This window comes from Lutra lutra, chromosome 7 (genome assembly GCF_902655055.1).
Source record: "Lutra lutra chromosome 7, mLutLut1.2, whole genome shotgun sequence".
NCBI lineage: Eukaryota > Metazoa > Chordata > Mammalia > Carnivora > Mustelidae > Lutra > Lutra lutra.
This window is the reverse complement of record NC_062284.1, coordinates 139,018,314-139,037,715: the sequence shown is the minus strand read 5'-3', so window position 1 is coordinate 139,037,715 and position 19,402 is coordinate 139,018,314. Positions and strand designations below refer to the sequence as shown.

Below are 19,402 nucleotides of genomic sequence, written 5' to 3'. Positions count from 1 at the left end.
AGCAGCCACACGATGGCCGTGGACGGTGGGCTTTATGTCCTGATGTGGGCGAGAAAGGGGAGGCTCAGAGAAGTCAGAGACTTGTCCCCTGTCTCCCATCCTCGCCCTGGCCCAGGACCGCGGCTGGAGGGAGGCCGCCTTGGGGGAAGCCTGCTCTCAGCGACCAGACGGGCCCTCACAGTGGACGTTGCAGAGTGATGTCTGTCTATGAATGGCGGCCGTGGGAGTCCCTGGGAAGGGGCCCTCTCAGGGGCCTGAGGCTCAGGGCTGGTGGGCTGAAAGGTGCCCTTTCATGGGTGCCCCAGAGCCTTTGGGGGGGTGCGGCCGGCTCACACGGTGAGGCTCCCAAGAGATGAAGCCTGAAACTCACCACCTCAATATTAGTCCGCAGAGACAAAGAGGCCTCTCGGGACACCCCTTCTCTCTAGACAACCAGAGCCACACTCAGAAGTTCCAGTGCTTAATGGCTGTGGCTTCTGACAGCCAGATGTCCCTTACTGTCACTGTAGAGACTGATGTCCCCGAGGCCTGGCTGAGCCTCCCCAGGGAGGAGCATGTGCTTTGGGGTCTGGCTCGGGGTCACTGTGCGCCCGCGGCCCTGCTCTGTGCTAGTCTAAGAAAGTTCTGTCTCCCAGATGTGACGAGCTTAGTTCAGCCAGATTACGACCACTTTTTTTTTTTTTTTAATTTTAAGTATCCTTTTAAAACCGTTATTAAGCTTCAAGGTTACATTACGACCAAATTTGTTAGCCGCACCTCAGATTTTAGCTGGTTTCCTTACTCACACTAATTCACTGATCACACTGATTTTTTTCTATAACATCTTCTCCTTTCTTGGATCATTTGATGGGTTTAATTTCTCATTTGGCTGGAAATGCACATACAAGTAACAGGAAAAAACTCTCCTCCCCAGAGTCTGAGCCTGACAAGCAGTTTCTGGGTCCCCAGCAACACCCTGGTGCCCAACACAGAGCCCCCAGACAGTAGGTTCTCAGCAAATGAACTTCCTCAAAAACTCGCAAATGAGTCAGAGGGCCGGCCTGCCCCCCATCCTGGGGTCCCTCCTGTTCTCTTGCTGCCCTGTCCCTGCACTGGTTCCTGGGTGTCTGTGCCAGTATGGGAATTGTCCTCTCCCTTCATCTGCAGGACAGACGCAGGCTGTGGAGAGTGAGAATCTTGGAGGATTTTGTCTCCTTATTTCCATTTTGATTTATATGTATATATATAAATTGATTTGTATGTATATATATAAATTGTATGTATATATATATAAACTTGATTTATATGTATTTATATATAATACATATAAATTGAAATATACATAATATATAATGTATTTATGATTTATATATATTGTATATGTATATATATAAGTTCTGCAAAGGGATATGCATGCTTATAATAAGAATTTCAAAGAGTAGGAAAGTGTATACAGTGACCAGGAAGCCTGGCTCCTGGCTCTGCCCCCCCTCAGCCCTCTCCCAGGGGTAGGGGCTCCCTCTGGTCTCCCCCCCCCAGCTGCTTTCAGACATCGTCTGAGCCTGAAGAGCACTGCGTGTGCCCCTGTTGTTGGAGGAGAGTGGACACATCCCAATACACTGTCGCCCTATTGCATTTAACAAACCAACCACCCCCTTCGAAGGCACCAGACACAGCAGGCAGCTCCCAGATAGGCTTAGGAGGTTTCTAGTTCTATGGGTATTTGCAGCTGAATGAACCAAGACTAGGAGAGGCTAATGGGTTGTCCTAGGCCATGAGGCTGGGGAGGCATGGGGGTGGGATTCCGTCCCTGAGGATGGCTTCAGAGCTGGGAGGAGGAGGAGCAGGAAGGGGGCAGGGAGGGGACAGGGAGGGGGTGAGGCATCGCTGCCATGGGGGGTCTTTTGCCCATCGTGCCCCAGTTCCTTTGAGTCCCTTGCTTCCCATTGTTTTGGCTACCACAGACCATCTGCGCGGACCTCCTTGTCCGCAGGCCTTTGCCCACCTGAGCCCACTGTGCCCGGTGGACGCACCCCATTCCTGCCTGGTCTGGTTTTTCATCTCCCCGCCATGTTCTTACATTCTAGCCATTCATTTCTGGACATTTCTGGTCAGAAGAGAGCCCAGAGGCCCTTTCTCCCACCCATCCTCCCACTTTACTAGCTGACATTTAACAACATCCCCTGGGAAGGGTAGCTTTGGTCCCGGGAGGGACAGGGCCCAATTTCTCCTCAAGGTTGCTCCCCTCAGAAAGCCCTTTGCTAAGGTAGTTTGTCTCTTGGATGTGGACAGAGACCCACCTGCCTCAAAGTCCTGGGGGGCTGCCAGGAGGCAGAGTCCCAGGAGAGGGCCCTGGGGTCTGGAGTTGGCGGGAGGAGGGAGTCAGCCCCCATATGACCGGATGCTCAGCCACGTTTGGAAACGGCCAGTCTTTCCCCATCAGGCAATGCCCACGCTGGAGCATGGTCGCTCAGGGAATCCTCAGGAAAGAGGAGACACTGAGTCATGGGTACAGATCAGCCAATGGCAACCATTGAAGTGATAGGCACTCTACAGTTTACAACATCCTGTGGGATGTCCGGTCCAGATAAAGCTGATTGTCAAATGCCACCCTGCGAGGCCCAGAGAAGCAAAGTGATTGCTCTGAGGTCTCTCTGCTGCCTGCTGAGTGGGGACTGGTGTCTGGAAGCCAGAGACTGGTGTCTCTGAGCCCTACCTGACCGCGCTCTGCAGGCTCCAGAGATCAGGAGGCCCACAGACATTGGGGGCGGGGGGTGGGAAACCTAAAGTTTGAGCCCCGAAGGGAAGTATGACGGGGCTCTTGCTGTCACCACCCAAGGATGTGTCGCCTGGGAACAGGAGCTAATGCGTGCGGGGGTGCTGCTTTTCCTGGGACTCCCCAAGACGCAGTGGCCCTGTTGCAGGGCAAAGACAACACTTCTGAGGGTCCCAGAACCTCTTCTTGCCCCCATAGGCCGTCCATCCACTAGGTGAGCACCGGCAGTGAGCCTGATACCTGCTCACACCGCACCAACACCGACGGAGTTATGGCTCCCCGTGGTCCCCCAAAACAGGAAGGAGGATCCCCATTGCACAATGGAGAAAGCAGGCTCAGAGAGCATCCCTAACCAGTAAACGGTCAGGACTCGAACCCAGAACTCACGTGTGTTCCACCCTGCTTCGTGCTGTGATAATTGGTGGTCGTGGGGGGGACTCATATTTTTCCAACCTCCAGTAGCCTCCACATCCCACTTTGAGGACACAGTCAAAGAGGTAGCTGACTCTTGGGGTTTGCAGGAGAAAGTGTGTCTTGGTGGAGGAGCTGTGGAGGTTTAACTCAGAGAGGGCCTACAAGGACTAAAATTTGTGCCCTCCAGCTCGAAGAACTAGACAGTGGATCATTGTTCAGCAGGAGAGGAGTTTAGCTCCAGTCCAAAGAAGGACTTCTTAAGCACAGAAGTCTTCTGAGATGGAGTGGGCTGGCCAGCGAAGTAGTGAGCTCCCCGTCCGTGGAAGCAAGTACACTAAGAAAGATACTCACAGGTCAGGGGATTCCTAGACTGGGTAGGTGTTGGAAGTGATGCACTCGGGTGTCAAATCTTAGTACGTTCTGATCATTTGATTCACGGTCTTGAGCTACTCTAAGTGACTTCTGAAGCTTCAAAACAACACAGAGATCTGCTTTGTGCCTTTTTTTTTTTTTTTTTTTTAAATAGGCTCGATTTTTTTTTAGGGCAGTTTTAGGTCCCAGAAAAATTGAGCAGAAAGTACAGAAGCTCCCTGTAAGCCCCCTGCCCCCACACACCAACAGCCTCCTCCATGATCAATACCCCCTAGCTGAGGGTGCATCTCCTACAGTGAATACCTATATTGGCGTGTCATTATCACCCAAAGTCCATGGGATCCCTTGTACATTCTATGGGTGTAATAATGTGTATCCACCACTACAGACCCTTAAATGCAGTTTTGCTGCCCTAAACATCCTCTGTGCTCTCCCTATTCACCCCTCTCTCCCCCTTACCCCTGGCAGTTACGGATCTTTTTTACAATCCCCATAGTTTTGCCTTTTCCCGAAAGTCATATAACTGAAATAATACAGTATGCAGCCTTTTCGGATGGGTGTCTGTCATTTAGGATGACTCTACCCATCCATCCATCCATCCATCCATCCATCCGTGCATCTGGCGTTCTGCAGGTAGTGACCAGGGCTGCATGGTGCTGAGCATGGTTCTCCGTGCAGGGGAGGCAGCCGTGATCCGAGAGAGAAGAACCCTGTTTTCATTGGGAAAACCAGACCCTCTGTCTCACTCTGAACTTGCAGGGCACACACTGTCACCGTGTTAGCCGAGACCATGTGGCACAGCCATTTCCCCTGTGTGGTCCCCACTTGGCTGGCATCTCTCAAATTTGGTCTAACCCCAAGTCCTCAGTCAGTCATCTGAACCTTTCTCTGTGTGTCAGTGACAGAGCCAGAGTCCCAGAGAGGCTGAGGCATCCCCCGCCCCTCCCTGGTCCCAGCAATCTTCACTTCTAGCCTGAGGGGTTCGGAGCAGGGATCACTGGGATTTTGTGAGTATAGGCCAGGGCTGGATGGGGCCTTAGGGCTTCGCGGGAGGGGATGGCATGGGAGCCTTCTTGTTCTCAATGTTTTCCCAAACCTCTTCTCCTGGCTGTACCCCAGACCTGCCTGTCTTCCACCCCACAGAGGAAGAGGCCCTCTTTCCTCAAGCTCGTGGGACTCCCCTGGGGCTCTCCTCTACCCCTCGGCTGCCGGGCCCTGGAAGGACACAGAAGGGCTTTCCTCCCGAGGAGAAGAGGGAGCGGGCAGCGTCTCTGGGGTCGCTCACCCTGGCCCCATCCTGAGCCCTTCTCTCTCTGAGGGCTGGCCCAGCGCCCCCCATAGCCCCACACCTGGGCCAGTGTTCCCACTTCCTGTGCGCTGGAGCCAGAGACAGTCTGTGACTCAGGGAGGTGAGTTCTAACCTGCCCACCAGAGCGATGCCCATGGGCCGCCCCGACCCAGGCTCATGCAGCCACCTGCCCTCAGCAGCCCGGAGCCTGGGCTGTAGCTGTGGGCCTCACAGGCAGGGGGGAGCCCATGTCCGTCTGCCTTTCCACCGCCCTGCCAAGTCACCTCCATGCTCAGGAAATGGGGAAAAAAGAATTTGCTCAAAAATGTTATGCAGGGAATGAGAGCAGAGCTGGGACTCCAACCTGTGCTGAGCCCAGGCTCTGAACCGGTGTCCACATTTATCCCTCTCCCTTGGACAGGCAGGACCAGGACTGGGACTCAGACCAGACGGAGGGGCTTTGAGCCTGCCTGAGTTACCACCCACCGACTCTGGTCTGCCCCTCCTCCCCTGCATTTCCAGACCCTCTCCCCTCTGCCCTCTGATTTAACTCTTGCCACCCTGGGAGCCAGTAAGCACAGTACTTGCAGACAGAGAGACGGAGGCTCAGAGAGGTTAAGCGACTTGTTCAGGGTCACACGGGGTCCCTGAGCAGCACACCCATGAGTTAAAAGCCGTGTTCCAGAATCTAAACCCCACACGCATCCCTGCTCCCTCCTTGTTGCTGAAGTCCTAGGCAGCTACCCAGAGTCCATAAAAATAAAATCACTAAATTGTTCACACAAATACACACATGCCTGTGTCGATTCAGGGAGAAGAAAAACCTGGAACAAACAAGATAATTCCTCCCGCTGGGAGCCCTTGTAGTTACTTGTCAGGACTGTGAAAGGAAGGGAACTTTCCCCCCAGCCCGGGGAAATCAGCCCGTGGGACACTCACCTGCTGGGTCTCTCTTTGTGCTGGGACCTCCTGTCCTCCTGGAGATGGGGAAGCGACTGGACCAGCCCCTGCCTGAGGTCCCCCTTGTCCAGAGCGAGCCACACGGGCACCTTGGGCACTCCCTCAGTCCGGCAGGGCTGCCTGACGTCCTCACCCCTCCTAGGAGCTGAGCTGAAGTGGTGGAGGGAACAGCTCATCTTTCAAGGGCTGGGTGGTGATGTCACCGCCCTCCTGGGCACTTCCTCCCTCCTCCTCCAGCCCAGCCCAGCGCTCCTGCCCAGCGACCAGGCCAGTCGCCAGTCCGGCCACCATTTCCAGAACCCACGCCTGCAGAGCCCAGGCTGGGATGGCTATGGCAATCCAGGGCTTGGTCTGCCCTGTGAGCCTTAAGAGCTCAAGTGAGCCACACAGAAGATTTCCAGGTTAGCCCACGGAACGTGCTATTGTGTGGGCTGGCTGCCCTTTAGAGCTGCGGGTGACACGGGTGACGGAGGTGTCCAGTGCTCACAAGCGGCAGGTCCTGGATCCCCATCCCTGCACTGCCTAACTAAGGCCCTTGAGGAGGTGGCTTAACCTCTCTGAGCTGGGAGGTGGACCAGAGATCAGAGATAGGGACAAGTGTCCGAGGGGGTGTGGTGAGGACTAATTACAGCCCAGACCCATCCGTAACTAGTTTTCTGTGTCAGGCATTTTTTGTAAATGGACAAACTCAGGGAATCTTCACAGGAACCCGGGCAGACTGGGTTCTATCCCCTTTCTCACTTAAATGTAATCGTGGATGTGAAAAGTGGATTGCCCAGCAGGTCCCCCCCCCAAAACTAGCATTCTTCCTTCTGGCATCGCGGTTGGCGGCTGGCACACTCTGTGAGTAAGTTTGTCTAATACAACATTTATCTCTTTTCATTATTTCCCCCACGTGATTCTTTCAGGGTCAACAGTCAGCTTGCCTCCCAAGTGGCAGAAACGAGGAAACAAACTTTGGAGAAGGAGCACGTTTCCCCGCCTTGTTTTCTGGCAACACGGCAGTTTGTGCATCGCCCCGCCCCCCGCCCCCCACCCCCCCTCATCTGGGGAAGTTTGGCAATGGTTTCCTCCCACTTCCACACTGATTGGTTTTCTTGGCTTCACTCGGGAGACTTGGAGACTTGCCGATCTTAGCACTTTCCGTTTCCAGCAGCTTCAAAGCTGGAAGTATGGGGCCTTTCAAATGTTTATATTTTTAAGGTCTTAAAACCTTTCCTTCAAAAGAGACAAGAAAAAGTGGATTTGGGGAACAGATAGGAGGGTCAGATCTCCACCTGCTGGTGTCCCCTTTCCCTGTTTTCATCTCTGAAGCAAGTCTCCGAAGAGTGATCATGTTCCACCGCACCCTCGTGGAGAGAGGGAAACTGAGTCCCAGAAAGATGTATTGGGATCTGGGCCTGACGTGGCTGTGGAGTGGTTGCAGAGACTTGAAGTCAAGTCCCTCCCCAGCCTGGGGGCCTCAGATGAGTCTCCAGAAGACCGGCCTGCCCTACCACATTAGGACTCCTTGCCCGGAGGGTTCTCACATCCCAGGTGGGGACAGCGCTCTCGGGAGAGGCTACACGAGGCCCACTGAATGGCTACGCAGAATTGTATCGTGTACATGGCTTTTCTGGGCGAGAGGATCTACCGCCTTCCTCGGTTCAGGAAGACCTCACCATGTTGAGACCCAACAGAACAGAGACTTCTCGAAGTCCCCAGCTGGCATGATGGTGTGGGGCTCAGTCCCAGGACCCCAGGATCATGACCCGAGCTGAAGGCAGGCACTTAACTGACTGAACCACCCAGGCGCACCGTAATGTAGTTTTTGAACAATACCATCTTGATCCACTTTTGAAGATCTGGTTGGAGCCTGGTCAGTTTTTGTTAGCAGTTAAGTTCACATTCTGACACTTCCCTTACTGGGCTCTCACACTCTGGGCCACTGTGTATCTAATCACCCCGGGGCCAGGTACCCAATAACTGTGGACAGGCCTCCATACCCTGGGGCTGGGAAACTTATTCAGATTAGCCAGTTTGCAGGGAGCCTGGGAATCCCAGCTAAACCCTCCCTGCTTGCCACAGGGAAGTTGCTCCCTGCAAGTCCAGCTGCTGCAAGCCTGTCCCTGAGTACAAGCCCTCGTGTGGGCCTGCCTGGAAGGCTTTGCACATTGTAACGAAAGTAACAAAAAGTTCCATCTTTCAACCATACAATTGTCATTGTGCTGTGTCTTGCCATCAAAACAAACTTTAAATCTTATAAAACAATTATCTACTTTTTCATTCACCTATAGGTGTATCTACCCATTCATCCAAACATCCTTCCTTCCGTCCAGTTATCCAGCCCCCCACGCACTGATAAATCAGACACCACCTAACTAGGCTGTCCATTCTTCGACAGGAGTAAATGCATCCAACACACCCTTGCCTGGGAGGAGTCTGCCCCTGAGGCCAGTCCCCAGCTTACGGGCAGAACCTGGGTGGGAAACCATTTCAAAAGGAGCTCCGTGTGGACACAGGAACAACCTTCTAATTTGTATCTGTGTTAGCATGTTTTTTGTCTTTCATTTTTGCCATGAGGAAATTTGGCTGAACCCTTCCTGCAAAATGACCACGGCCGCAGACTCATTATACTCCTCCCCGGTGGGTCTACGTGGCTGGGGCCCACTCCCAGCTCCAGCTGGCGCCCCTGAGTTCAGAGAGCACAGCACAAAGGCAAGCTATAGGCATCTATGTACCTATGCTTGTTTATAAAGGTCGGCCTTTCCACCCCAGTGTTCTGGAATGTTCTCTCCAACTTCTGTGTGTGAGGCCAGGGTTGTCACTCCCACCCCTTACCTCCCTACCTAGGAAGGCCCTTGTCCCTGGCCCCCAGGAATGGTCTGTCCTTTTGCACAGAATTCCACCGTACCGACCAGAAAGCCGACCCCTGTTCTCTGTGACCGGCAGCCACTGAGGGAAGAGCCGATCTGTCACACACACCCCGGACAGACCCGTCCTGGAAAACTGGAAGGCAGAATTGAAAGGTAAGCTCTGACTTTGATGCATAGCAAAACACATGCAAAGCCTGTGAACCCTACAGAGCACAGCCCGGCCCCCGTGCCCCTCCCGCCCGCCTCTGGTCCCCGCTCCCAGAGACCCTTACACCGACAACACTGTTGGCTATTTAATGTCGTTCTAAGGAAAAAAAGATTAAAAACGGAAAGGGTCAGCATATTTTACAGTGTATCTTCCCATCCCTCCATACCAGTTTTAAATTAGAATATCTGTGCGTTTAAGTCACACGTGGAATCACGGATTGGAATCACGGATTACAATGACGTAATCCATGTTTGTGACACGGAGAGACACTGCTTTTTGTGTAACTCTGGCATATGGGAGTTCCCCACAGTTTCGGTACGGCTGGGCTCTCCCACGGCACCTACCCCTCCCAGACTCAGGGAGTGCCTGAGACCCCGGCTGTTCCTGGTATGCGGACCTCAAGAGCTGGGCTGGGAGAGGGGCTCTAGGGGGTGGCAGAGACAGCTGTGAGGAGGCCTGTCCCTCCTCAGTCCCTCTGTCCCTCTCCTTCCTGCTCTGGGAGGCGGGCAGCGGGTCCTGGTCCCCTTGGGCCTGCCAGACTGTTGGAGCACCCCAGGCTTGGTGGACAGGAGCCCCCGGTCCGCCCGTCAGCCTGGCCACACTTCCTAACTCTGTCCTTGGCCCTGGGCTGTCGCCAGCAGGTCTTGAGCCGTAGTTACTCACTTCCTGTGGCTGGGGCTGGGAAATCAGGGTGCGGAGGGGAGGCTGGTTCCTGGTATCCCTCAGACCCGCTTCTCCTAGGACTGGCCACTGAGCCAGGGTCCCCAGGGAGCAGGAGGGGGCACCTGGCTGTCTGGTTAGCCCCTTGGGGTCCCCCAGGCTGGCACAGCACCGAGTCCTCTCTACGCCCACTTCCACCCTCTCCTCCTCTTCTTCATCTTCATCAGGAAACTGAGGCTTGGAGGGGGAGTGGAAGTGGGCTTTGGTGGCATGGCTGTAGCTTCTTCTCCAAGGACTTGAGGGGGTGGAGGTGGGGGAAGGAAGCCTGGGGTGATTGGCTAAAAGTCTGGGGATATGCAAGGAGGAGGAGCTGGTGGGACATTGAATGACTCTCCCCAAACCCATTTGCCCTCCCTAATCTCAAATTCGGGTTCCATCCTCTTGGCCACCAGAGATGGCGCTGTGGGCCCCCAGGCTCAGGGGAGACTAGGTAGGGAGAGCAACCAGTCCTGGAAGGGAACTCCTATCCCATGTGTCTACCAGTGGCCCCTTCACAGCCTTGGTCTGCAGCACCCCGTGAACCCCAGCCGGGGCTCACTCTGCGCTCTCCTAGCTGCCCCTCCCTCACCTGGGCTCCCTTCCCCTCTCTCTCTAGCTTGGTGCGATGCACCTGCTTCAGAAGCCCTCTGCCCCCGCTCTGTACCCCTTTCTGCCCCCCACCCCTGAGCTTGGGGCTCAGCAGCCCCTCATTTCCCATCTGTGATCTCCAAGTATCCCGGACCCGTCTTCCCTCTGCGGCTCCCAAACCCTGTCGCTTGGGCTCATGCACATGATTTTAGATGGTGCTCTGTGTGTCCGCCTCCCCTTGTACCGCAGAGGTGATGCTCCTGCCTGGTGGGGAGTGAGGCTCAGTGAAGCTCAGGTGTGTGGTGTCCGCCAAGCGGCAGACAGAGGCAGGGGTCCCTAATGGGTGCAGACCTGACCTCCAGCCCCGCACCAACGTAGGGGCTCCAGCTTGGGCAGGGTCCCAGGCTCCTCATGGTAAACCAGGATGCCACATCTGTCCCGGGGCCGCTGGCAGCTGAGTGGGGATTTGGGGAGCCCTGCCCCTCACTGGTTGGGTCCTCTCTTCCTGGCAGTATGGATTGTTTGCCCTCTCCCTTCCCAGCGCTTACGAAAAGCCGAACATAACCATTTAGAAGTTCATTGTCACTGAGCAGACTTGCCACGTTGTACCATCTCCTCTGTCTAGTTCCAGAACGTTTCCGTTCCCCCCGGAGGAAACCCCGCACCCTGTGGCCGTCACTCCCCATTCCCCCTCTCCCCAGCCCCCAGCAGCCATCCACCTGCTTCCTGTGCTGGAATTTACTTATTCTGGAAAGTTCCTACCCGTCAAACCACACAATCTACGACCTTCTGGGGCCGACTCCTTTCACTCTGCCTAATGTTTTTGAGGTTCCCGCGTAGCAGGGGCCTGTGCTCCTTCCTGGTCACAACCGGGCAACAGTCCACCTTTGTTCATCCTTCACCACTGACGGACGTTTGGGCTGTTTCTACCTTGCCTGTAGTGAGCCACGAAGCTGTGAGCCACCCGAGCTTCTGTGTTCCGTCCTTTGGGGCACATCCCGAGAGTGGAGCGGCTGGGCCAGGTGGTACCCCCATGTTTACCTTCTGAGGACCGGCAGGACTGTTATCCACAGCAGCCGCGCCCCCTGTGCCGCCCCCACCACCGTGTTCCCCACTTGGGTCCACACGCTCTGCTCCTGATGCTGCTGGGGGTCAAGGGGCGCTTTGACCTGTGGCCTTTGACAAGTTTCTGCTGACGCAGTGGCCAGCCCTTCCGCACCAGCATCCGTTCCCTCTTCACCCCCAGCGTTGGTTAGAATATCTCAGTTCACTGAGGTCCATTGCCATGTGCTCCTCATTGGAGTCTTTTTCTTTCTTCTTTTTTAAAAGATTTTATTTAAAAGAGAGAGAGAGAGAGAGAGAGATTGAGAACGAGCAGGGGGAGGAGTAGGCAGAGAAGCAGGCTCCCCACTGAACAGGGAGCCCGACATGGAGCTCGATCCCAGGACCCTGGGATCATGACCTGAGCCACAGGGAGATACTTCACCGACTGAGCCACGCGGGTGCCCCTCTCTGGAGTCTTGTAATGAGGCAGAGAGGTTGAGTGTTTGGCCTGAGGTAGCCCAGCTCAAGAGAGGCCGAGTTGGAGCAGGAATCCAGGCCTCCCCACCCTGGTGCTGTGGCCTGTGCGATGAGGGCCCCCACAAGCCAGGCTGTCCCTGGGACCTACCCGCCCCCCACCCCAGCACCAGTGCTCTGGCCTCCCTGGGGGAGAAGCATGCTAAGTCCCTAACACTCTGGGCCACATTCCTCTGCCCAGGATGGCTGCATCTGCAGGCCTGGGCCTGTGTCCCGGTGCCCTTCACCCTTGAGTAATTCCTCTTGGGTTTACTTTCAGGTCTGTTTTCTGAACGCGGCCCCTGGCCCCTCCCGGCCCCCTGCGGCTACCCAGCTGAGAGCTCCCCTGGGGCACCCCGAGGTCAGCCGCAGCCACCCTCTGGCAGGGCACAATCAGCCAGGCTCCTGGGGGCTGAACACCTTGCTCAAGCCAGACCCCACCTGGCAGGTTACAGGTGTCGCCCTCCCCACCCACAGGCTCAGCCTCCTGGTGGAAATCATTGCCCCATGTCCTCGACCAGGGACCCGGGGCCTCCCCAAGGTCAGCAACCTGAGCTCAGGTATGTGACCCAGCCATTCTCACCAAGGTCATGGCAGGCCCCCAGCCGGTCTCCCTTGTCCCCGCCCGCCCCTCCGGCCCTTCCTTCTCACAGTGGCTGGAGGGATCATTTTGTAATTAAAAACTTTAAAAAACTAAAAAACAAAAAATAAATGTGCATGCAGTGAAGTTCACTCTTGGCAGTATCCCAGTCTGTGGGTTTTGACAAATGCAGACTCATGTACCCAGCACCCAAGAGTCCCCCAGAACAGTGCCGTGCTCCAGGCATGGGCCCCATTGCAATGACAACTAGGGATCTGGATTCTGTCCAGCGTGATTTGTAAGAAGGTAGATCACCCTTGCATCTAAAAGAAAACCCAGCCCCAAGCCCCATGGCCCAACCAGCACTTTCCTGCCCGGACACGGGCACCGTAGGTCCCTCCCCTGGGAATGTTCTTCCCTCTGGCGCCCTGGCCAAGCCCTCTTCTCCTGAGTCCCCAGCCACAGCCTCGGGGTGGGGGCTCTTCCTGGGGGGCCTGCTCTGTCATCCGGGCAAAGAAGGAGCCCTCGCCCCTGCCTGCTATCCTGTGTCTTCTGGGGGCTCTTCTGGGGGACACCCGCCCTGTGCAGTGCTGTGAGCTTGCTCCTCTGTGTGTCCCCTGCATCGGCCGTGAACTCAGCTCTGTGAGGTCAAGGGCCATATTGACACAGCCCAGCAGCCACAGGCAGGCACACACTCAGTGCTCAATAATTGCTCAAGGAAGGCCGCAGAGGGCTGTGAACTCAGTTGCTTTCTGATTCGCAGCTGCACCTTTTCCAGGATGCCTTGTGGCCACCCCAGAATTCTCACAAATCCACCCAGCCGTCCGCCCATCCATCTGTCCACCCAACACCCCCTGGGGCTAGATTTGTTCTCATGTGCCTGTCCAGGACTCACAGAACCGGGGAAGGCTAGTCCCTGCTTTCTCGTGGTCGGGAGATAAACATCCCCTCCCGGTACACTTCCGAAACCGGAGAGGACCCTCCTTTGCATTTCTTCACCTGCTCGCCTGGTCACAGTTCTGGGAGGAGAGTGACCCTGGGATCATCCACAGAAGGGAGAGTGACCTGCCCAGGGAGAGCTATAGCTGAAGAACGTGTTAGGCAGCCCAGCCCCCGCAGAGCCACACCGCACTCTGAGAAAGCCTGCTTGGGGCGGCAGGAGATGGGGCAAGGGGACAGCCTTTACATGGGGCCCTGGGGGGGCCCCAGCGGGAGCCTGGAGCCTGCGAGCGGCACCTCAGAGCCAGAGGCCCCCACCTACCCTGTGCCTGGTGTGGAAACCGGGGTACTTTTCCTGGGCTTTTCCCTCCCTACCCCCACCAGGGAGCCATGGGTCCCTGTGTTTCTTGGTGGGTCACAGAAGTATCCTGGAGATGGGGAACAGGGGTGCTCTGGGGCGGAGGGAGGAACCAGCCTTGGCATCACGGTGACAGCAAGCATGTCCTGTTTCTGCCCCATGAATAAGCACCACCTTCCTAAATGCCCCCCGCCCCCACCGTCACGAACCCTGAGGTGTCAAGCTGCAAGCAGGGTCCAGAGCTCCCTGTCGCCAGAAATAGGCGAGGGGCCCCCCCAAGGAGGCAGGGACTGCGTGGGTGGTGGCGGGCCGCCCTTCCGGGCACTGAGCTGTGTTCCCTTCCCAGACCGGAGTGATTCAGAAAGTAAGGAGGTGACCTTTTTCCTTCCCTGAGGGTCACTTTCTTGACTCCAGGTTTTTTTTGAGGCGACAGGACATTTTAGCCATCAGGGTGGAAGCCGGGGGCGGGGGTCATGTCAAATCCCCACGGCGCCTGGCACGGGAGGACCGAGCGGTCAGCACTTGCCGACAGACTGGACAGATGGTCCTTCCCCGCCCCCTGCGCACACACAGTGCTTACAGAGCGACAGGCGGCAGAACCCGGGGAAGTCTATGCACCCGAGGCCCTGATGAAACGCTCAGGTCTCCCGGGATGGGGTGGGGGTGCTCGGCCAGCCACGTGCCCTGAAGGCCCCCAGAGCAGCTTCTGAGCAGACCCTGCTGCCTCCCCACTGGGCGCGGGTTTCACTGATGCTGCTGGGCCCAGGCTGGGGGGTGGGTGCCACACTGTCCCCAGTGCGCCAGAGAGCGGGATGCAGCTGCCACCACCACCAGGATGGCTTCCGGGGTGCTCACCAGCTTCTGAGTCGAAGGCCCTTGTGGGAATGTCTGATGGGAAATCCTGGTGGCGTACCTACGTCCCACCTTGCAAGAGAATCTGGGAAAGCTTTTGCCGTCCTTCAGGACTCTGGGGGGTGGGGAGTCCCCAAACTTGGCAGGGGGATTCAGAGATGCAGGGAGACCAACAAGAATACACATGCTCGCAATCCTCCCCTGTAGACATCCCACACTCGGGCCGATCTTTGTCTCCTCGGATGCTGCTCTCTGCGTGTCCCTGCGTCTTGGTACGTCACCACGTACATGGATGCCATTCTTGCGTCCCCTCCCACCTCCCCTCAGTGTGATCATATCAACAGTTTGGGTGCATTCGTTTTCAGGTTGTTGTGCCCATGAGGTAGGGAACGTGTGGACACGTTGTGACAGGGGAGCCCCGTGTGGTGCTGTGAGAGGGCTATGGTGTTCCTAGGGCAGCTGTGACAAATGACTATGACATGCTTACAACAGCAGAAGGGTGTTGTCTCATAGTTCTGTGGGTCAAGGTCCGAGAAGAGGGTGTCAGCTGGGCTGTGGGCCTCCCGCCAGCCTCTGGTGGCCAGTGTTCCTTGGTTTATGGCCACTTCCTCCCACTGTCACCTGTCACCTGTCTTCTCCTCTGTGATCATCTGCTCTCCCCCCGCCTCCCTCTCATTGGACACTTGGGACCGTATCAAGGACCCACATGACAAGCCAGAATCTTGTCTTCTTCCTCATATCCACAGAGACCCTTATCTCCAGATAAGGACACTTTTATCATTTCTTCGCAAGTTCCTCCCTCTGGTTTCCTTCCGCCTTCTTCTTCTGCATCCTCTGTGTCTTAGCTCTGGAACCACTTGTACGGAATCTCTAACTTTCAGGACATTTTTTACTCCTATTATTATTATTGTTTCTCTCCACTGAGGAGCTTCCTTTGATGTTATTTTTGAACGCTTCTTTTGAAGATGAGTTACCGCGTTTGAACCAGCTTTATTGAGGTGTAATGGACACACAGCAAACAGTGCCTAGTTAGAGTGTGCGGTTCACTAAGTTTTTACATAAGTATAGGCTTCGAGGACATCACCACCATCAAAATAACAAACACATATGTCCGGCTACGGAGCCCCTCAGGGATCCCTTCCTTACAGTCCTGCCATCTCTACCTTCTGTCATATGGATGAGTTTGGATTCGAGATTTATAAAGATGGAAGCATGTAGGTGCCCCCTTCTGTTGTCTGGTTTCCTTTACTCAACGTGATTATTTCAAAATTCACCCATGTCGTTGCGCCTACTAATGGCTCATCACTTTTTCCTGTAGTGTAGATGGATGTACCCCAATTTGCTTTTCCATTCATCTCTTGATGGACATCTGGGCTGTTTCTGGTTTGGGGGCTATTGTGGGAGAATGCTCCTATGAGCATTCACGTGCAAGGCTTTTTAGGACATAGATTTCCTTTTCTTTTGGGTTGGGCGTGGAATGGCTGGGTCCTCTGGCAAGTGTTCGTTCAATTTTGGCAAACTGCCAGACTGTTTTCCAAACTACAAAAATCATCTTACTCTTTGACCCGCAGCATATGAGTCCCCTTTAGCTCACAGTTACACTGGCACTTGGTAAGGTCCGTCTTCTTAATTTTAGCCAATCTTTTGTTTACTTATCTAGAGATAGAGGGAGAGAGCATGTGCACAGGGTAGGGGTGGGGTGGGGTGAAGGTAGAGGGAGAGGGAGAAGGAGAGAGAGACAATCTCAAGCAGACTCCATGCCCAATACAGAGCCTGACTCGGGGCTCTATCTCATGACCCTGAGATCACCACCTGAGCTGAAATCAAGAGTCAGACAGACACCCAAGTGACTGAGCCACCCTGGCACCACATAATTTTAGCCAATCTGATAGATGTGTTGTTTTATGTCATTGTAGGTTAATTTGCATTTCACCAGTGAAGAATGATGCATCTTTCCATCTCCTTATTTGACATCATATGATCTTTTTTGGTGAAACTTCTGTTCAAATCTTTGTTGGTTTTTTAATCAGATTGTAGGATTCTTCATTGTTGGATTTTTTTTTAAAGATTTTGTTTATTTATTTGACAGAGAGAGATCACAGGTAGGCAGAGAGGCAGGGAAAGAGAGAGGGGGAAGCAGGATCCCCGCTGAGCAGAGAGCCTGATGTGGGGCTTGATCCCAGGACCCTGGGATCATGACCTGAGCCAAAGGCAGAGGCTTTAACCCACTGAGCCACCCAGGCACCCCTTCATTGTTGGATTTTGATAGCTATTTATATATTGTGGATGCAAGTCTTTTATCAGATAGATACATACTTTGCAGAGATTTTTCTTTCAATCTTAGTCATGAGATTTTTAACGTGTAGGAGTGCTGTGTGTTCTTTTTCACTTTTATAGCACCTTATTCTTTAGCGGATGCAATATTTTATTTTGGGGAGGGTATTAATTATAATTTAAAAAATTTCTGCACTGTCTCTTCTTTTCTTTTTTTTAAAGATTTTATTTATTTATTTGACAGAGAGAGAGAGATCACAAGTAGGCAGAGAAGCAGGCAGAGAGAGAGAGGGAAGCAGGCTCCCCGCTGAGCAGAGAGCCCGATGTGGGGCTTGATCCCAGGACTCTGGGATCATGACCTGAGCCAAAGGCAGAGGCTTAACCCACTGAGCCACCCAGGCGCCCCTGTCTCTTCTTTTTTTGCTCTGCTTTCCCTTGGCCTCTTTTCCTCTTTGCTTTTGGGTTAGCAGGTTTCCTCCAAGACCCAGTTCCCCTGGCTATCTTTTTATACCCAAGAGTGAGCTGTCCTAGGCTCGACACACCTGGACTGGGCTCAGTGCCAAGTGTGTCTCATGGAGAAATAACCCAGCCGCAAGCCAGGAATGCTGCTGGGGAACCTTCCAATGTCAGTGCTACAGAGTTTCCTTAGACCCACTTAGTTTCCCGGAGCACAACCCTTGGTCCTCTGCCTGAGGAGGCCAGAGCCCGGCCACTGGTTCTCCTGGGACAGGACAGGGAGGGACCTCTAGATGCCAGAGCTTAGTGGGCAGAGTTTCACCGAATCCTATGCTGTTTGGCTTCATGCCTCCTCTCTCCCCTTTCTTACTTGATTTTTCCATAAACCTCATGTCTTGGGGCTGGAGGTAGCATGGAAGGAAGGAGAAGGTGATGCTGGCGTCAGACAGGAGACTGGTGTCCCAGCTTTTTATGGAGACACTTTCTCCCAGTCCCCACCCTGCCCTCCTTGCAGTCCTGCATCCAGCACCTTCCTTCCACGGTATCTGGTGCCTCAAGGACCAAGCCCCTGTGGGTTCTATGATCGAGGGGGTGTTTTTCTTGGGTTCCCCTCTTCCTGCCATTAGATGGGAACCCCCTCCATTCTGTCAGATCTTTCTTCTGCTTTCTGCCAACTAAGAATCTGCTAACTCAGCTGCTGTGGTAGACTCTGCGGTTTTATGATCTTGTAGGGTAATATCTTTTTTGGTAACACCTCCACTAACATTTTAAAGGGGTTTGGCGGAGGGAGGAGACCCATGGATGGCCACTTTGACCAAAACTAGTATTTCTCTTTTTGCTTATAGCCCCCCCTTCTATTCATATGACTTATTTGGTTATTCCCGCTGCCTGCTCACGCTCCCTGAGTCATTACCTGCTCTCCCTCCCCATACCCCTTGTCCCTCACTGTATTCTGTCCCCTCTCTACCAGGCCAGTGGTTTCCCTGCAGCCCAGATTTCTGAAGCCACTGTCAACTTAGAATTTTCGGTCCTGGCAGGTCCCCAGATGTTGCCAGAGCCTCCCCAAGACCCTTCTTTTCTCACGGTCTGGGTGCTGGAGTCTGAGACTGGGCATTGGGGAAAGATGGGTCCGGCCCTCTCTCTCAGCCTCTTGGCTGTGACATTTTCACTCTAATCTTCTTGTGGCATTCTCCTGGCATGTCTGGGTCCAGCTCTCTCTCCCTTTTACAAGGACACAGACATATTGGATCAGGCCCACCCGAATGACCTCATCTTAATTCGATCACCTGCAAAGACCCGATTTCCCAAAAAGGTCACATTCCCAAGTATGGAGCTTGGACTTCAAACCTTTCTCGGGAGACACCATTCAATCCACGGCCCCCGTGTCTCCCTGCCGTAGACCGCGTCTGCCGAGAGAGGTCATTACCCTCCCCTTGGCATCTGGAGGCAAGCACATGCTCCCCGAGTCTGTGTACATCTTCGTCCCCTTGCCATGGAGATATCTTCCAAATTAGCAGCTCCGACGTTGTGGGCAGATGGACGAACAAATGCTTCCAAGAGCGAATCTTTACCCAGCAACCAGGATCGGGCCGTGTTAACAACTTTATGGTACCTCCTGGGACTCAGCGGCTGGCCGGCCCCCTGCGTGGTGGAGGCTATGGGCTGCCCAGTCCGCATTCTGGCTCCGCTGCAAATCTCAGGGTGGGCCCTAGCAGTGCTTTGTCACCTGTCAACTGCAGCTGGCAACAGTCCCGAGCGGATCTTGTGTAAGGACCTCATGGGTGCTGCACGCACAGGGCCTGGCATGCTCTTGTCGTTTACTGTTACCCGGAGTCCGGGATTAAACGTGCCGTGGCCACAGCAGCAGCGGGCAGCTCTCGGAACCAGACCGGCCTTCCTGCATCTGTGGGTGGGGGTGGGGAGATGCAGCTCGCTGGCTCAGGGAATGGAGACAGCTCCATGCCCTGTGCAGGGGCTGGGTCCAGTCACTGCGCTCTCTTCCCTGCCCCCTTTTCCGGGGTCACTCTGGGGCTCCCACTCTTCCTTAATTTCTGCTCATTTAATTACATGCTCATTCATTCCAGAGGAACAGGTCAGGACAGCTCGAGGCCCGTCACCCTCTGCCTGATGGGGTTGTGGAGCTCAGGCACAGCTCTGGGACTTTGGCCACCTGCTCTGGAAGTTTCCACCTGGACCAGGACCCCCTTGAAGGTGCAGGCCGGGGACACACCCTGAAAAAATCCTCAA

General features: G+C 54.6%; 1 protein-coding gene across 2 annotated transcripts in view; it reads right to left on the bottom strand.

The window, feature by feature from the left end:
• BDKRB1 (bradykinin receptor B1) overlaps positions 1–5,792 on the bottom strand; it is a 52,972-nt gene extending 47,180 nt beyond the window's left edge. For both annotated transcript variants that reach the window (XM_047739231.1, XM_047739232.1), the window contains exon 1: positions 5,769–5,792. The gene's annotated coding sequence lies outside the window, so the exon portion shown is untranslated. The remainder of the gene's footprint in view (positions 1–5,768) is intronic.
• Positions 5,793–19,402: the final 13,610 nt, after the last annotated feature.